The sequence below is a fragment of the Pristis pectinata genome, chromosome 1, assembly GCF_009764475.1.
Source record: "Pristis pectinata isolate sPriPec2 chromosome 1, sPriPec2.1.pri, whole genome shotgun sequence".
NCBI lineage: Eukaryota > Metazoa > Chordata > Chondrichthyes > Rhinopristiformes > Pristidae > Pristis > Pristis pectinata.
In genome coordinates this window covers 75,570,473-75,588,860 of record NC_067405.1, presented here as the reverse complement: position 1 = coordinate 75,588,860, position 18,388 = coordinate 75,570,473, and the positions used below count along the sequence as shown (strand labels likewise).

Below are 18,388 nucleotides of genomic sequence, written 5' to 3'. Positions count from 1 at the left end.
TCTGAAATCCTTTACTGGATAGGTATACCCTGCAATGAAAAAATCAGAAGCTATCTGAGGCAGAGGATCAGCCATAATCTTACTGAATGGCAGACAGGCTCAAGGGGCACATGGTCCATTCTTGCTTTCATCTTGCATTTTTTTATTCTGGACATCAAAAGAACTAAAGGATAATGGGAATTGACTGGGAAAGTAGAGTGAGGCAAAGGATCAGGCATGATCTTAATGGATAGCAGAGTAGGATTAAGGAACCATATGGTCCACATCTGCATCTATTTCGCATATGCTTAGTTTTATGTATGGTTGCCTTTTAGATCAAAAAAGCATGATGCTTTACTTACGCAAATGTATTGGAAAGATAAACATTTTCAAACAACCATGTATTTCTCCACAGGAATCCATGTTAGCTATGTTCATTGATTCCCATATAAGAACCTATTCAACTTTTGTTGATAATTATTGTGTCTTTATAGTTTCAGCTGTGGCTCAGGAATGCTTCCTGAAGCAATACACCTTGGAACCAGCTAGGGAATAGGCCATATTACACTTGTCTTGTGTACTGAAATGGAATTAATTAGTAATCCCATTGTAATAGATGCTCCAGGGAAAAGTCATAACAATATAGTAGAATTTTAAATTGAGTCTAAGATTTAAAAAAAAATTCAGCCAGAACCTAGAAGCTTGAACTTAAATAAAACCAATCACATGCATGGATATGAACTGGCTGAGATTGCAAATTTAATTTAAAAGGTTGGCTGATAGAAGTCTTTCATAATTCTCAACAAAGGTACATTGCATTGAGAAATACAAGTTCCACAGAGTGTAGAGATCCATCTGTGGCTAACTAAAGGAGGTTAAAGATAGTATTAGATTTTTTAAAAGGTGTTTGGTAATGTTGCTAAGGTGTAGTAAAAGTGAGGTTTGGGAGAATTTTTTGCAAGAATAACCAAATAAAAATTGGTCGGGAGAACTTAATATGTGAGAGTTAACTCGAAACAATACATGAAGTGCTTCTACAAAAGTGTGCACAAAGTAAGAGAACGGTAAACAGTGTGTCACTGTAGAAGATGCAATTGATGTACCAGAAATACTGAGAAATCAGATGTTCAATGACAGTGAGGAACAAGCAATTAATATTAGTAGAAAGAGAGTACGGGGCAGAAAGAGGATTAAAAGCTATCAGAACTCCTGGATCTGACAGTCTGCTTCGCATGGTTCTAACAAAGGTGGTCGTGGAGATGCTGCTGCATCTTACATATCCTTGGACTTTGCTACACACCTAGCAGATAGGATGATAGCAACTGTAAAGCCAAAATTCAAGAAAGGAGATAAACTATAGGTTAATTAGCCTGACATCAGTTGTCAAGAAATTGCTTGAATCCATTATTAAGGATATGGTAACAGATCATTGAGAGAATCATTATATGACTGGGCAGTTTCAGCATGGTTATTGGAAAAAGAAATTGTGTTTTAGTAGAACTTTTTGAAAATGTAACTTTGAGTGGATGTGTAGAACCAATGGATGTAGTGCACCAGTTGTTTTCAGAAAGGATTCAATAAGGCATTATACAAAATGTTGAAAATAAAAAAAAATTGCAGATATTGGAAATCTAAAATAAAAACAGAAAATGTTGTAAACACTCAGCAGGTCAGGCTACGCCTGTAGGAAAAGAAACAGAGCTAACATTCAAGATTGAAGGGTCTTTGACCTCAAATATTAGCTCTATTTTTCTTCCCACAGATGTAGCCTGACCTGCTGAATATTTTCAGCATTTTCTGTTTTTACCATACATAAGGTTGTTACATTTAAGAGCTCAGGGGTTAAGGGTAATAAAGTAGCAGGGAGAGAGAATTAGTTAAAGAATTACAAAATAGATAAATGGGTCTTCTTCAGGTGCCAGGTTGTTACCTGTGGGATGCCAGAGGGATCAGTACTGGGCCCTCAACAGTCTGCAGTCTGCATTACTGATGGATAAAAAGGCAGCATGCACTTCCAAGTTTCCTGAAAATCTAGAGCTAAATGGGAAAGTATACTAAGAGGAAAATGCAAAGGGGTGGAAATTCAATTGCACATTTTAATGTAAGCACAATGTGATGATGTTATCAACTGCTAACAGGAACTAACCGCATTCATAACACACAATGGAAACCAACTAACACAGCTGCTGTATGGTACATCAATCCACGTACAATCTTCAGTCTTTTTCTAATACATTTACAGGATGTTTTACTTCCCTAGCCATTCCAGCATTTATTATCCATCTCTAATTGCTTCGACATTCCACAGGCAGTTCAGAATCATAGAGTCAAAGAGAGATACAGCACAGAAACAACCATTCTGCCCACTATCCATGCCAACCATCAATCACCCATTTATACTAATCCAACATTAATCCAATTTTTTTATTTTCCCCACATTCCCATCAACTACCCCTAGTTTCTACCACTCAACTACACTCAAGGGGCAATTTGTAATGGTAAGTTAACCTACCTATTTTCATGTCTTTGGGATGTGGGAGGAAACTGGAGCACCTGGAGGAAACCCACGTGGTCAGAGGGAGAATGTGCAAACTCCACACAGAACAGGATTGAACCAAACCAAGTCAATCAAATTGGTGGATCTGGAGTTATATATAGGCCAGACTGGGTAAAGATGGAACATTTCCTTCCCTGAACCAGAGGGCTTTTAAAAATAATTGATAATTTTATGTTACTGATGCTGGTGTTTCTTTAAATTCTAGGTGTATTTAATAACTGAGGTTAAAATTCCCCAGCTACTGCAATGGGATTCCAACATGTCTCTGAATCTATGGTCTAGAACTTAAGCTTCTAATCCAGTAACTAAACTATCATATCCTTAATTGCTTGCTCCCTGTGTGATTGAGTCTTAGAAATGTAATTAACACAGAGTGCAAGCCACACACAGGAAAGCAAGTCTTAAAAGCAAATGTTTATCTTATGTCATTGCTATTTAAAGAGATCAACAAATGCTTGGAGAAGGCAAATTGGATATGAGCATGGTGCCACCCTTCATGATCACCCATCCACTGCTAGACATTGGCTCTGTGACAACTGAGCCCATGATTGCCACCATTCACTCCTTCCACAGATTCAACGACTGAACACACTTCATTCTGTAGACTTGAAGAAATATAAGGAGATTAGAAACCAAAAAATAAAATCCCTAGACCTGATAGCCTGTCCTCTGTGGTTCTAACTGAGGTAACTGCAGAGATGCTGGATGCATTACTGATGATCCTGACTAAATTCTTTAGTCGCAAGTCATGTGCAAAAACTCATGCAAGTTCTAATTTATTGTGCATGATGCTTAGGACAATGTGTGGTATAGATTAAAGGAAACTTGACATTTAGTACCACATTAGGCATGAGTCGCCACGGGTAGTTTTTTTAAAGTGGGGGAAAAAATACAAGTGAAGCATTCTAAACCAACTTGGTTTAGATTGCCTCAGAATATAATTCAGACATGGATCAGAACTCCCCCTGTGAATTTGTTATGATTGGCATGTTATCTATTTCAAACTCACCATAATAATAGAGGGATTAGATAAAGAGATCAGTATTAATAAGAAAATTAAATGAATGAATTTTCAAAGTTGTACAAGTAAGCAAATGGCACTGAGCAGGGAGCCATTTAAAAGCTATTTGGGGTACCTAAAATGTGTAAAAGAGTGAAAGTGGAATTCGGCAGCATGTTAGTGTAGCAGGTAGTTTAGCGCCAGCAACCCAGGTTCAATTCCGCCACTGTCTGCAAGGAGTTTGTATGTTCTCCCTGTGTCTGCGTGGGTTTCCTCCGGGTGCTCCGATTTCCTCCCACATTCCAAAGACGTACAGGTTAGGAGTTGTGGGCATGCCATGTTGGCGTTAGAAGAGTGGCAACACTTGCAGGTTGCCCCCAGCGTTTTCTCAGTAACACAAAAAGATGCATTTCACTGTGTGGTTTGATGTACAGGTGACTAATAAATAAATCTCTTATCGGATAGCTGCAGGAAATATGGCTAGATATAGCCATATATAGCTGTAGACTTGTATAGATGTAGGGGAATCAAAGGATGTCTCTATGCACACTCGATAAAGAATCAAACTTCAGATAGGTTTTTCAAGAGATAAGATGTAGAAAGGACAAGATATATGTATCTTTGATTTAATAAGTGTTATAAATTCCTGATTTAATCAAATTAAAGAATGTGCGGACATTTTAGTGGTTAGATGTTTATAAAAGATCTAGGAGATGAATACAGGAAGACGAGATAGCTGAAGTCAAAATTTATATTTCTTAGATTTCTGTTAATAGATCAAAAGCAAAATACTGTAGGTGCCAGAAATCTGAAAAAAGAGACTACTAAAATAAAAACAGAAAAAGCTGGAAACACTCAGCAGGTCAGGTAGTATCCGTGGAAAGAGAAATAGAGTTAATGTTTCAGGTCAGAAACCATTCATCAGAACAAGGAAAGACATTTAAGATGATAATTTTACCTTGCAGAGAAGGTGGCAGAAGGGATGGACAGGACAAAAGGGGTATTTGTGATAGGGCGAGTCCAAGCCAAATAGATAAATCGGGCAGGTATAGAGTGATTATGCTACTTTCTGAGTAAGTGTTGTTATTTACATGGCTGTTGGACATGTCCAGCAGGTTAAACTTTATTAATGGTGAGAGAAAAAACTGAGTGCCCATCACAAAATGATGACTTACAGCTGAAACAAAGGACTTGTATAGTGGAAATGCTCAAGAAGTAAGATAGCTACTCTGGAGAAAGGAAAGCAATTAGCATTTCAGTTTGCGGATCCTTCATCAGAATTGGTAAAAGTTAGAGATAACACAATTTCAAGATGCAAAGCAAGGGGGAAGAGAGGAGGAAACACAAAGATGGGTCTGTGATAGGGTGGAGGGCAGTGTTACCTCAGCCCTTGAATTTGTACATTTGGTGCATTAAAACATTGTTGCATTTAGTACTGGCACCTTGTCAGGTTATCCAAAAAATTGTAAAATTGGTTTAAAACAAGCTTGCAAGTGTTGAAATATTTTACACCCAGGCCACAAACATACCCAACATGGTTCATGATCGGAAAAGGTTAAATTTAATGTGGCCGCTGACATTCCACTTCACACCAATCAGAGAAAGACATCAATCTCACAAGCATATTCATTCCCCTTGGCTGCCAAACTGCAGCAATACACACTATGACTGCTAGGGAGAAGAAAGAAACTACAGGGGAGTTGTGGAGAGCTCCATAGGACGTTGAAAGGGACACTGAAATGTTTATCAGTGAGATATATAGGAGGAGGGAGGTCCAGTGCTCCAGTATGAGCTCAGTAGACTTCACAGCTCCAGTGACCAGAACAATCCAGACCTCACAGTTTGAATGACCTGGGTTCAATCCTGACCTCCAGCGCCATCAATGTAGAATTTGCATGTTCTCCCTCTGACCGTGTGGGTTTCCCTTGGGTGCTCCAGTTTCCTTCTACATCCCAAAGATAGGTTGGTAGCTTAAATAGCCATTCTAAATTGTCCCTAGTGTGTAGGTGGGTGATCAAATCTGGGGAGAGTTGACGGGGATGTGGTGAGAATAAAATGGGATTAGTGGAGGATTAAGCAGTTAGCCCAGGCAAAACTGAAGTGTTTGTTTCCATGCCGTATGACATCACTGCAGCCGTCTGGCCTCAATGTTGAATTCTCCAACTTCAGATAACTTGCTTTCTCTGTCTTTATCAGAACTAGCCATTTCTTGCAGTAAGTCATCCAACTGTGATATTGGCTCAGTTTTCCTCTTCCCATTAGTACTGCATGACCTACTGGGCATGTCCCACAGTCCTGCTATAAGCAACACATTATGCTTCTTTGTCTGTGTTATTACCCTCTCACTGTCTCCATTAATCTATCTATTTGACCTGCAATCCTCACAACTCATCTCCAAGCCAACCCTGGCCTCACCCTTTCAAAGCTCTCCCCTTTTTCCTATCCCTCCCTGTCACCACTTTCTCTCTTAACTTAAAACTATCTCTGTTTCATAGTTCTGATGAAGTGCCTTTGATCTGAAACGTTAATTCTGTTTCTTTGTCCACGGATGCTGCCTTACTTGCTGAGTGTTTTCAACATGTATTATTTTTATTTTAGATTTCCGGCATCTGCAGTTTTTTTTTATTTTCCATCATAAACAACGTTTCATTGTGATTGGTACATCCCCATTGTAAACATCAATCCTATACATCTTTACTACAGTATGTGCTGCTGCATCAACATAACAATTTGGGTGCAGCTTACATGTGTACCTCTCTTTGGTTTGTAGGAGGAGCATCAGAAGTAGGAAGGAAGAGTGAAGGGAGAAAAGATGATGATAATTGGAAAAATGTGGTCTGATTAGGGGCAGTGAGCATGACTTTGTGCAGGGCAGGACATGTCTTACAAACTTGATTGACTTTTCAGGAAGTGACAAAGGTGATTGATGAGGGTAGGGCAGTGGATGTTGTCCACGTGGATTTTAGTAAGGCACTTGACAAGATCCCTCATGGAAGGCTGATCCAGAAGATTAAGATGCATGGGATCCACGGTGACTTGGTAGTTTGGATTTAGAATTTTCTTGGCCATTGAAAACAAGGTATTGGTGGAGGGTGTTATTCTGGCTGAAGGTCCGTGACCAATGGTGTTCTGCAGGGATCAGTGTTGGGGCTTATGTTGTTTGTCATACATGTAAATGACTTGGATGAAAATGTAGATGGGTGGGCTAGTAAGTTGCAAATGACACAAAGATTGGTGGAGTTGTCAAAGGATATAGCAGAATATAGATCAGTTACAGATATAGATGGAGAAATGGTAGATGGAGTTTAATCCAAGCAACTGTGAGGTGTTGCACTTTGGAAGGTCAAATGTAAGGGGAAAGTATACAGTTAATAGCATGAGCCTTAACAGTATTGATGTACTGAGGGGTCTTGGGCACTAGGTCCCTAACTTACTGAAAGTGGCCACACAAGTAGATAGGGTGGTAAAGAAGCCTTCATTGGTCAAGGCATTGAGTACAAGACTAAGAAAGACGTTGCAGCTATATAAAACTTTGGTTAGGCTGTGCTTAGTGTATTGTGTGCAATTCTGTTTGCCCCATTACAGGAAGGATCTGGAGGCTTTGGAAAGGGTGCAGAACAAGTCAGGATGCTGTCTGGATTAGGTAGTGTGAGCTATAAGGAGAGGTTGGACAAACTTGGGTTGCTTTCTCTGGAGCATCGGAGGCTGAGGGGAGACCTGATAGTGGTTTATAAAATTATGAGAGGCATAGAGGGGATAAACAGTTAGAATCTTTTTCCCCATAGTAGAAATGACAAGTACTAGAGGACATGCATTTAAGGCGAGGGGGAAAGTTTAAAGGAGATGTGTGAGGCAAGTCTTTTACATAGAAGGTGGTAGGTGTCTGGAACAGGCTGCTGGGGTGATGTGGAAACAAATACAATTGTGGCTAATATGTAGATACATGAATATACAGGGAATGGATGGATATGGATCATGTGCAGGCAGAAAACATTTAGTTTAATTCGGCATTGTGTTCGGCCCAGACATCGTGAGCTGAAGGGCCTGTTCCTGTGGTGTACTGATCTATGTCCTTTGTTGTTCTATAATGACTGCAACATCTCAGAGGCTGGCACTGTGAAGGATGAGCAAAATAGATTAAAGGGAGGGATGTCATGGGGTAATACACCAGGCTTTTGAGGGTATAGTTTGGTGCAAAACATAGGGAATATAATATGCGGGTTCACTGGAGATGGATCCATGCATCTTTATGGTCCTGGAGATTTCATTTGGCCTACATTGATAGATGTAGTTGGTTACCACGTTGTCAGAGCTATCTGACAGAATGCAGCGGACAAGGAGTTTGGAGGAGTTCTCCATGCTCAAGCAGGGGGTTTGTGCAGTGCCATGTGACCAGGACCATCACTCTGGAGGTGGTATGCATTACTTTGCAAGGGCTTGGTAAAAAATCCAAAACATAATACCAATCAGTTCAGGAGGCAAAGTTGGAGACCATATGATATCTTTCCGTTTTCATGTAGTGTTGCCCACCTCCAGCTTGAGGTCTGAACTCTGCTTTCATGAGAGCAGCTTGAAGCTCTTCAGGAGCAGTGATATGCCACTAGGGAGCAACACCAGACAGCATCTCATCCAGCAGGGAAATGCCACACATAAGCAGTTTGCTGTTCTTATTAAGTTGCAATACCATCACTTGCAAATTATAGTTCACAATTGATACATGAGCATATCACAGTTGTCCAGGAACAAAAGGATGTTGCACATGATCAGCTACCTGTTCTCCATGGATAAAGAGCTGTCAAAAGTCTGCAGATGACTCTGAGAATGCCATGCATAACTAGATTTTGTTTGTACAGGAGCAGAGGTATGGCACCCATGAATTCATCTTCAGGAGCAGAAACATGCAACCCCACCCACCACCTCCACAAATCACATATTTCTTCATAGTAAGCACAGTCCTGCTCAGATTGTGCACAGAGTGACTCCAAGGAGGTAGCCCCTCCAAGCTTGAGTCTAAGGTGAAAACAACAGTAGAGTGGTCTGTTTACCAATAGATCAATGCACAATGTTCCACCCAGTCCCTTATGCGGTTATTTGTGAGTTCAAGACATTGATGTCTTCCCTAATGCTGCCAGCAATTCAGCTTCCACCGTGGCCTCACAGGCATCAACCCTACCACTGGCCCATGGGCAGTCATTCAAGGCTACTTTAATTGACCAAGGCCAACAATCTGAAGTTGGATCATCTAGGGCAAGAGCCTCTCGTAGGTCATTGATAATGTGCAGACTCAAAACAAAAGGGAGCAGTCTTCCAACAACCAAACTACAGCCACAGAGAAAATTTCATACTGCAGTATTAGAACATCAAAACACCTAAAAGACAAAGGGGAACAGCACCTAGATGTTTATCTTGATAAACAAATGTCATGATTTTCTGTCTGAGTGCTGTTTGATTTTGCTTTGCTGCAAATGATTTTCAGGACACTGGAAGTGTTCCAATACATTCTTATTTAGGCCATGTGACATCTGCGACACAACTGTGCAGAGATAAATCATATTGGTGTGGCAGCTACTCACATCACTGCATATCCTGTGATGTCTGACCAAGTGATTTCAATGTGCTTGAGGAAACTGATTGTTGCTAGGGAGTTAGGGATGTTTTCCCAAATAAGAATTATTGCCTCAATGCAGTACGGCATGTAGCTGTGAAATAATTTGACCAAAGCCATAGCTGCTCTGTTATTCTGGCAATGAGTGAGTGTGACTTCTGATGTAAATTTGATTCCTATCTCGAGATTCTTCTCCCTGTGTGGTCTGCTCTTCCGATACCACTAATGGGAACTTCTGAGGAATGGATTCCAACAGAGAATGTGAGCAAAATCACATGGTAAGATGAAACGTCTGATTTCTTGGAGCCCCCTTTTTATGAATCCCCAATTCATGACCGTAAATTACCCTCAATCCCTTACATTCTATACATGTTTAATAACTTGTTTGACACCTTACCAAGGCTAATTTACATGCAGCTATAATTTTCAGATTTTTTTCTCCTTGCCTCTTATCACTACTACAATTTGAAAAACAAATTCCAACAACGTTTTCTGTCCCTTGCCTTTTCTTAATTCCACGCAAACCAATCCAGTTTCTTGATTTTTAGAGCCAAGACCCTATCTCTCTATGCCTTTATCCCATTCCTTATTGTCAGAGCTACCTCTCCTTATTTCCATATTGCCTTTCTCTTAAAGCTAAGTATCCTGGAGCATTTAATTCCCAACCTTGGGCACTTCACAGCCACATCTCTGAAATGGTCATTACACCATAACCTTTTATTTCTATTTATGCCATAGATTAATTTATCTTGTTACTAATGCTGTGTGCATTCAGACAGAAAGGCTTCAGTTTTGTCTTTCTTCCTCTTCTAATTCTAATCAAAGGCTTATTTTCAGTTATGTTCTCTCCCTTCCTAACAGACCTTGGTTATCATTACCCACTTTGCTACACTGCACTCTCTCCTTGTTTTTTTCCTTAACTTTCTAAATTTCCACTCAACAGAAACCTCCTTGACACCAATTTGTTTAAAGCTATACCTACCTCATATGGTTTCCTAGGACACTGGTCTCAGCTGAATTCAAGTGAAATCTGTTCCAGTGGAATAACTCCCTCTTCCCCTGCTGCTGATGCCAGTGTTCTCTGAATGGAAACCTGTTTTTGCCACACCAGTCTTTGAGCCAGGCTTTTAACTTTCTGATCTCACTGACAGAGTGCTAATTTTCAAGTGGCTCAAGTAGTAATCCAGATCCTATAATCTGACTTTTTCTACTCCAGCACCAAAAAAATGTCCTTAATCCTGGCAATAGGCAAGCAACATAGCCTTCAGAACGCATTCTTCTGGCTAAATAGAACAACATCTATTGCTCTAACTATGTCCCTATCACTACTATATTCTTTTTTAATTCTACCTACTTGAGTGATCTCCTGTCCAAAGGTGCTGTCATCAATATACACTCTGTCTTCTTGTCCACATGGGGTAGAAGAATTGATTAGCCACTGGACAAGTGCAAGGGCTGAAGCTCCATATTCCTGCCTCACTTGTAATCACACCATCTTGTGACCCTTAACTGATCAGTTCTGCAGTACTTAATCTATGAGGTGTGACTGCATCCTGGAGCAAAGTCTACAGATAATTTGTCTCCTCTCTGATGCATTGTAAGTGTGTAAACCTCACACTCCAGCTCATTAACTCTTGAGTCAGTCATTCAGCTACAGATATTTGCTGCAGATATGGCAACAGCTTCCATCAGCTCCTGAATGCACCAAATGCAACACATCACCTGCATTACATTACCTCTCTTAATGTAATTATATTATTTTTTAAATATAAAGTTGTATAGCTTCTTTACCCCACTAAAGTCCCTTATTCACCAATGTTCAAACTCAGTAGGCAGTCAATGGTGTTAGAACATGTGAAGCTTTAGCAGAACCCTACGTCTTTGCAATGTTCAATTCAATTTTAGCTACTCAGCAGCAAGACCGAGACTTTCAGTTATGGCAACTATGGCTTGCACTGCAAAAGTGCTTGACAATGCCATTTCCAATGCAAGGAAGTCTAATCACCCATCCTTGACATTCAATGGCATTACCATCGCTATGTATCCCCACCATCAACAGCATGGGGGGTCACCATTAACCAGAAACTCAATTAGACTATGCACATCAATACTGTGGCTACAAGAGCAGATCAAAGGTTAGGTAACCCATGGCAAGTGAGTCACCTCCTGATATCCCAAAGATTTTTCCGTTGCCACAAGTCAGGAGTACTTTCCACTTGACTGGTTTCAGGTTCAACAACTCTCAAGGAATTGAACATCATCCAGAACTAAGCAGATCACTTGGTTGGTACCCCATCCTTCACCCTAAACATTAATTTGCCCTGCCACCAGCATTGTATTTACTCATCTAGGCTATTCTGATAGCACCTCCCAAACCCACGGGTTTCAGGTGCATGGGTAAAACATTGTGCAGATTCCCCTCCAGGCCACACACCACTCTGACTTGCAAATATGTATCACTACTCCATCAACACTGGTTTAGATTCCAGAATACCTTGCCTAACAGCATTGTGGGAGTATCTTGACTGCAGTAGTTCAAGGTGACAACTCACCTCCCACCTTAAGGTGAATTAAGTATAGGAAATAAATGCTGGCCTTGCCAGCAACTGTATCACAACACCTCCTTAACAGATTTAATAGAAGTTTGGGCGCTGACTGAGAGAAGCAGAAATCTGAGGAATCTAAAATACCCATCAAAGTAAAAACAATCATCATGCTCATAATTCCATTGTTAATGATCAAAGTCATTTTGTTGCACATGACAGATTTCTTGCTTATGATAGATTTCCTGCTGTTATTAATTTGTTGTTTAATGTGTGCACCCATTCAGTCATTTCAGGCATTTTAGCACTGTGTTATTAAAATGTTAAGCAAATTGACAATTTTACGGAGACTTCCAGAACATTGAGACTCTCTTTGGCTTGCACCATTAGATCTGGTTATGTGCATGCATGAGTAGAGTTTGTTGGCAAGGATCGTAGTATAGCTTTATGTGGAAAGTTAATATTTACCAAACTCTTCAAGGAATGCTTTGACTGGATTAAGTTTTCATTTTCTAGCTGCATTATCCATTATTTGTTTCAGGCAATAAGAAGTGCATCCATGGCCATCACTTAGGCCAAAGTACGCAATAGAAAGAATAAGGTGAAGACCAGTAGAATATGACAATCTATCAAAAAAGGCAGGAAAGGAGATCAGCTCTGAGAAGGAAGGTGTATCTACAGCATAACATCTAGTTGTAGGTCTATGAGAATCTCCCATTTGGATCCTCCATAGCCTACTGATCATGCAGGCTCAGCCCTTACTAGCAGCTACAGGGCAGAAGGAGGAGGGAGGAGAGAGGGGAGAAAAGACAAGGTGACTTTGGGAGGCCTTTTTTGTCCATGCAGTCAAAACTAAATTGATTATTTTGTAATTTCATTAAGTGAAGGCTGAACCAAGTAACTAACAATCAGAGAATGAAGTAATCGGTAGTTGTATGCAGCAAGATCTGTACAGCATAGAGATTTTGACATCATTGGAAAGTAACATCCATGCTACACAAGCAGGAACCCAACAGCGTCTCAAGTAATACAGACATAGCCACCTTCCCTTGGTATTCAATAACGTTATCTCTGCCAAATCCCCCACCATCAACATTCTGGGGAGGTACCATTGACTAGAAACCTGTATAATTATGGCTCTAAAAATATGCCAGAGGCTGGGTATTCTGCTGCAAGTAATTCAACTCCCGATTCTCCAAAGCCTTCCCATCATCTACAAGACACAGATCAGGAATATGATGGATTTCTCACCATCTGCCTGGATAATTGCTTCTCCAATAATACTTAAGAAACTTGAAATCATCCAAGACCAATCATCCTGCTTGTTTGTTTTTTATACAAATGTTTGAATGTTCCCTTTATCATCAACACACTGTCAATGCAATGTGTACTTACCAAATGCATGGTTGAAACTTGCTAAATCTTCTCCAACGACACCTGCCAAACCCAGAAAAAAAAGGAATTATGTAAGAACAACATTTGCAAGTTCCCTTCCAAGAGTTGCACACAGTATCTTGAACTGGAAATACACTTGTCTCTGGGTCAAAATCCTAAAACTTTTCACCTAATGCAATGTGAGAGTAATTTTATTGCATGACTTCAAAATAGCAACTCTCTAGAACTATCTGAGGAAGTAAAAGCTTATTTTCTTTTGTTTTTATTTAGGCATGGGTCGATTGGGGGAGCCAGTTTGAAGGTCAAGGAATGAATGGCAAGTGGGAAGCTTTTAAGAGTGTGATATCAAGAGTCCAGGTGCAGCATGTTCCTGTTGGGGTGAAGGGTAAACCTGGAAAGTTTAGGGAAGCTGGCTGTTGAGAGATACTGAGGCTCTGGTCAAGAAAAAGAAGGAAGTATACAATGGCTTTAGGAGGTCAGGGCCAAGTGAATCCCTTGATGACTATAAAAAGATTAAGCCTACACAAGAGGGAAATCAAGAGGGCAAAGAGAGGGTATGAGATAAATCTGGTTAAGGAAAATCCCAAGAGGTTCCATGGATATATTAAGAGTAAAGGGGTGGCCAGGGAGAGAGTAGGTCCCTTTAGAGATCAGCAGGGCCACCTATGGTTTGAGCCATAGGAGGTGGGTGGGATTTTTAATGAATATTTCTCCTCGGTGTTTACTGAGGAGCAAATCATGGTTACTCCAGAAATAAGGGAAACAAGTGAACATGTTTTGGAGAACATTCATATTACCAGGGAGGAGGTATTTTTAGCCTTGCAGCAGATTAAGGTGGATAAATCCCCAGGGCATCCTTGGACTTTGTGGGAAGCTGGAGAAGAAATTGCAAAGGCTCTTGCTTCATCGTTAGCCACTGGTGAAGTTCTTGAAGACTGGAAGGTGGCTAATCTCATTCCATTGTTTAAGAAGGGAAGCAAGTTCAAGCCAGGAACTACAGGCCAGTCAGTCTGACATCAGTGGTGGGGAAGTTACTGGACGGAATTCTGAGGGACAGGATCTACTAGCATTTGGATAGACAGAGTCTGATTAGGAGTCAGCATGGCTTTGTGCATGGGAAGTCGTGCTTGATGAGTCTTTTAGAGTTTTTTGAAGAGGTAATCAAAAGGGTAGATGTGGGTAGGGCAGTGGATGTTGTCGATATGGTCTTTAGCAAGGCCTTTGACAAGGTCCCACATGGTAGGCTAGTCTGGAAGGTTAGGTCCCATGGAATCCATGGAGAGCTAGTGAGGTGGATTCAAAATTGGCCTGGAGGTAGGAAGCAGAGGGTGGTGGTTGAAGGTTGTTTCTCAGAATGGAGGCTAGTGACTGGTGGTGTGCCACAGGGGTTGGTATTGGGACCCTTGTTATTCATCATTTATATAAATGATTTGGATGCAAATGCACAAGGCTTGATCAGCAAGTTTGTGAATGACACAAAATTAGGAAGTGTTGTTGATTGTGAAGAAGGTTATTGTAAATTACAGGGGGATTTTGATCAGTTAGGGAAGTGGGCTGGTGAGTGGCAAATGGATTTCAATACAGATAAGTGAGATGTGATGCATTTTGGAAAGTCAAACCAGTTTAGGACTTGTACTATGAATGGTAGGGCACAAGAGTGTGCAATGGAACAGAGGGACCTAGGAGTACAAGTGCATAGCTCATTGAAAGCAGCGTCACAGATAGGCTCTCCCCCAGAGTAGGAGAGTCCAAAACTAGGGGGCATAGATTTAGGTGGAGAGGGGAAAGATTCTAATAAGCGCCTGAGGGGCAACATGTTTGCACAGAGGATGGTGAGCATATGGAATGATAGGGTAGGTCTTTATTCCTTGAAGCGTAGGAGAATGAGGAATGATCTTATAGAGGTTTATAAAATCATGAGGGGCATAGATAAGGTGGATGATAGCAGTCTTTTCCCCAGGGAAGTCCAAAACCAGGGGGCATAGATATAGAGTGAGAGGGGAAAGATTTGAAAGGGGCAACATTTTCACGCAAAGGGTGGTGAGTATATGAAATGAGCTGCCAGAGGAAGTGGTTGAGGCAGGTGCAATAGTATCATTTAAGAAGCACTTGTATATGTACATGGATGGATGGGACTTGGAACAATATGGGCTGAACGCAGAAGATTGGGACTAGCTGGGTGGGTGCCGTGGTCAGCATGGACTGGTTGGGATGAAGGGCCTATATCTGTGCTGTATTGCTTTATGATGTGCTCACTTTACCTTTTCTGATAAACTCAACAAGCATTTTAATTTATGTTCATTCAACCAAACAAGACAAGACATACATATATCAACCAATCATTCTGTGCATTTCCTCAATACCTCTCTTCCACAAGCATTTGCCTGACTTCAAGTTTGTTACACAGTGGCCCAAGCATGGCTGATGGAACTCTGCCAACTTACATTTGAGGAGGAAGCAGATTGCCTTGCAAGTATATGTGAGCCTGGAAAGCATGTTTTAGGTCTGTGCTGTCTTATCATTAGTGACTTCACTATGGGCTGGCTGATAAGCAACATTAGAGGCAGTGGTGAGTTCATGGGGGCTGGCATCTTGAGAGAACAGCCAGCTTATGCTCCATAAAATCATTGCTACTTCCTAGTATAGCTTCACTGCATTTCTAATAATCATCTGTCAAAGGACAGGTTGACTCCCTAAATTTCCTTCTAATCGCTGGCTTCATAAGCCAGTGTTCAGAGCCACTCAACAGGAATCTGAGCTTGCAGGACAACAAAATGAGCTTTCATAACAGATATCTGAGCTTCCAGTGTGGAACTCAGTTGTTAGGTAGCTTCTGCTTCTGCTACAGTAGGAATCTGAAACATTCGCGATCTGAAGTTGCATGACGGTTTGATCTACAAATCATGAAATGGAGCTAGCCATCCCTTCAATTGCCAGTGTGGGATTCAGGCTCAGCAAAAAAAACTATGTAAAAGGTTGGAATTAGAATCTCCCGTGCTCCTTAACATTCAAGCTTTCAGGCAGATTTGAAAATGCATCAATTATCTCAACATAAGTATTTCAGCTACTTTCAGTAGCTCGCTCAGCCAATTCCTTTGAAGCAGAACTGTGCAATGCCCTCAGAAGAGCTGGTACCTTGGTTATCTTTTCTCACTGTCCTGTCTGCAGGCTGCTCGTATTCAGTGACTCACGATGTGCAAATCCTGATTCCAAGCTTCCCTCCACAGGGCCATAGAATGTATCAAAGCTGCTGGCTGCAAATGCCATATTGAATGACTGGTACCTTAACCTTTGTTCTCCAGCTACTCATCTAGCACCGCCAGATGTGAGTTCTTAGCCACTTAAAAGATTAGGCACAATGGTTATATAATGGTGTGGTAACAAGTTGTGGGATAGGACATGGGTCAGGAGCATAGGGTATGAGAAGAGGTGAATGCTCATAATTCTGCAGCTTGTAATTAGATGAGGGGTAAGTAGCATGTTGGAAGTAGGATTAGTTATGTACATACCTTCATCTTCAATTATCTGCAGCATTGCTGGCCACAGACTCAGTTAGGGCCGCTCCAATAATTGCTTCCTCCTGCAGGGGTACAGATTGATAGACTGGAATTAGTCTTTTCCCTCACTAGCATGCCATTGTTGACAGTGATTACGTGCAGTTTTCTGGAAGAAAGTTGAAAATATATGTGAAAATATGTTTAAATATTGAAAATATGAAAATATGTGTCTTTCAATAAGTCTGTACAATGTCTTTGCCATGGTTAAATAACTGGCAAAGCTGTTAGATTTCAGTGCAAAGCTTGGTATTGGTAACTGTGCAAGGATATGATATGGGACATAAATACTAAATATAAATATTACATATTTATATCCCATATCATATCCTTGCACAGTTACCAATGATCATGATCAATAGAGGTTGATGTTACATGAGTAATGGGATGGTATAGGATGGAGCCGTGGAGGAGACCCAAATTTCAACTGTTCAAGATGAGATTTGATTATATCTTTGCTGATTATGACTGCATGTGAGGTCATTTAACTATCGTGTAATTGCATCTGTGTCCTTGGGGATTCAATCCTGACATAGTCCTTGTTTTGCGATCATCTTCCATTATTAATTGACTATGTAACTGAAGGACTTCCTGAGCCCCCACAAGTGGAGGACCTCTCTCTATCTCATCAGCCAAATCACCCAGAGCCATATTTGAAAATCCATTTGATTTTCAGTCACCCCTACTGTACTGTTGCTTTCTCAGATTATCAAAACCTCTTGCAATGAGTTCTACCACTGATTGTAGGCAATGTCCAGATCCCATTTAAAAACTTTAGGCATGATTTCAACATATTAGCTTGAACAGATCTGGCCACTCTCAAATTCAGGCCCAGGGTATGCTCTAAGGCAATAAACACCACTGAAATTTTGATAATGAAGTGACTGCATTAATTTTGTTTGCATCCTGCTTTGAATCAAATGTGTGTGAGTTAATTGAACTGGAAGGGGACCAATATCCTTGCAAGGAAGTTTGCTCGTGCTGCTCAGGAGGTTTTAAACTAGTGAGGCAGGGAGGTGGGACCCAGAATGTTGGTGCAGCGGGTGTGGAGTTTAACTCATTTTGAGGTTAATAGAGGATATAGGAGAGAACAAGAAATAAGTTAGGAGGACAAAAAGGGGCCATGAAATGACCCTGACAAGTAGGATAAAGGAAAATCCTAAAATATTTGTGTATGTTAGAAGCAAGAGAGTAGCTAAGGAAGGAGTAGGTCCCTCACAACCAAAGGGGTAATCTACATGTGGAGCCAGGGAATATGAGCAAGGTCCTAAATGAATACCTCATCAGTATTCATCAGGGAGAAGGACGTGGAGGCTGGAGAATGAAGAGATGACATAACCTGATATTCTGCAGCATGTCTGCATCAGGAAGGAAGAATGTCGAAATATTGGCACACATTGGGGTTGATAAATACCTAAGGCCTGATGAGGTCTATCCCAGGATGCTGAGAGAAACAAGGTAGTCTTGATTAGATTAAAAAACCCTCTTGTAATCTATGGGCACTTTAAAGTGGGATACCTTAATGCATAAACCTGCATCACATTCCATAAATTCATTGCTTCTTTACACATACTTGGTAATTGGAATCAATAATGGGATTTCAGATTTCCTACTTCTGCAGCTTTTTGATTTTTCAGTTTGAATTGTACCTCTGAGATTGCAGGTAATACTTTATTGCAAATAATTAAGTGCAGAGTAGTGATAATGATTAAAAATGTTCTAGTTATCAAAATATATTAATCAATTAATTACCCG

The 18,388-nt window shown here is 40.7% G+C and overlaps 1 protein-coding gene across 1 annotated transcript in view; it reads left to right on the top strand.

Moving 5' to 3' along the window:
- Window positions 1–18,388, top strand: part of LOC127574538 (sperm-associated antigen 16 protein) — a 624,219-nt gene that overhangs the window by 438,077 nt on the left and 167,754 nt on the right.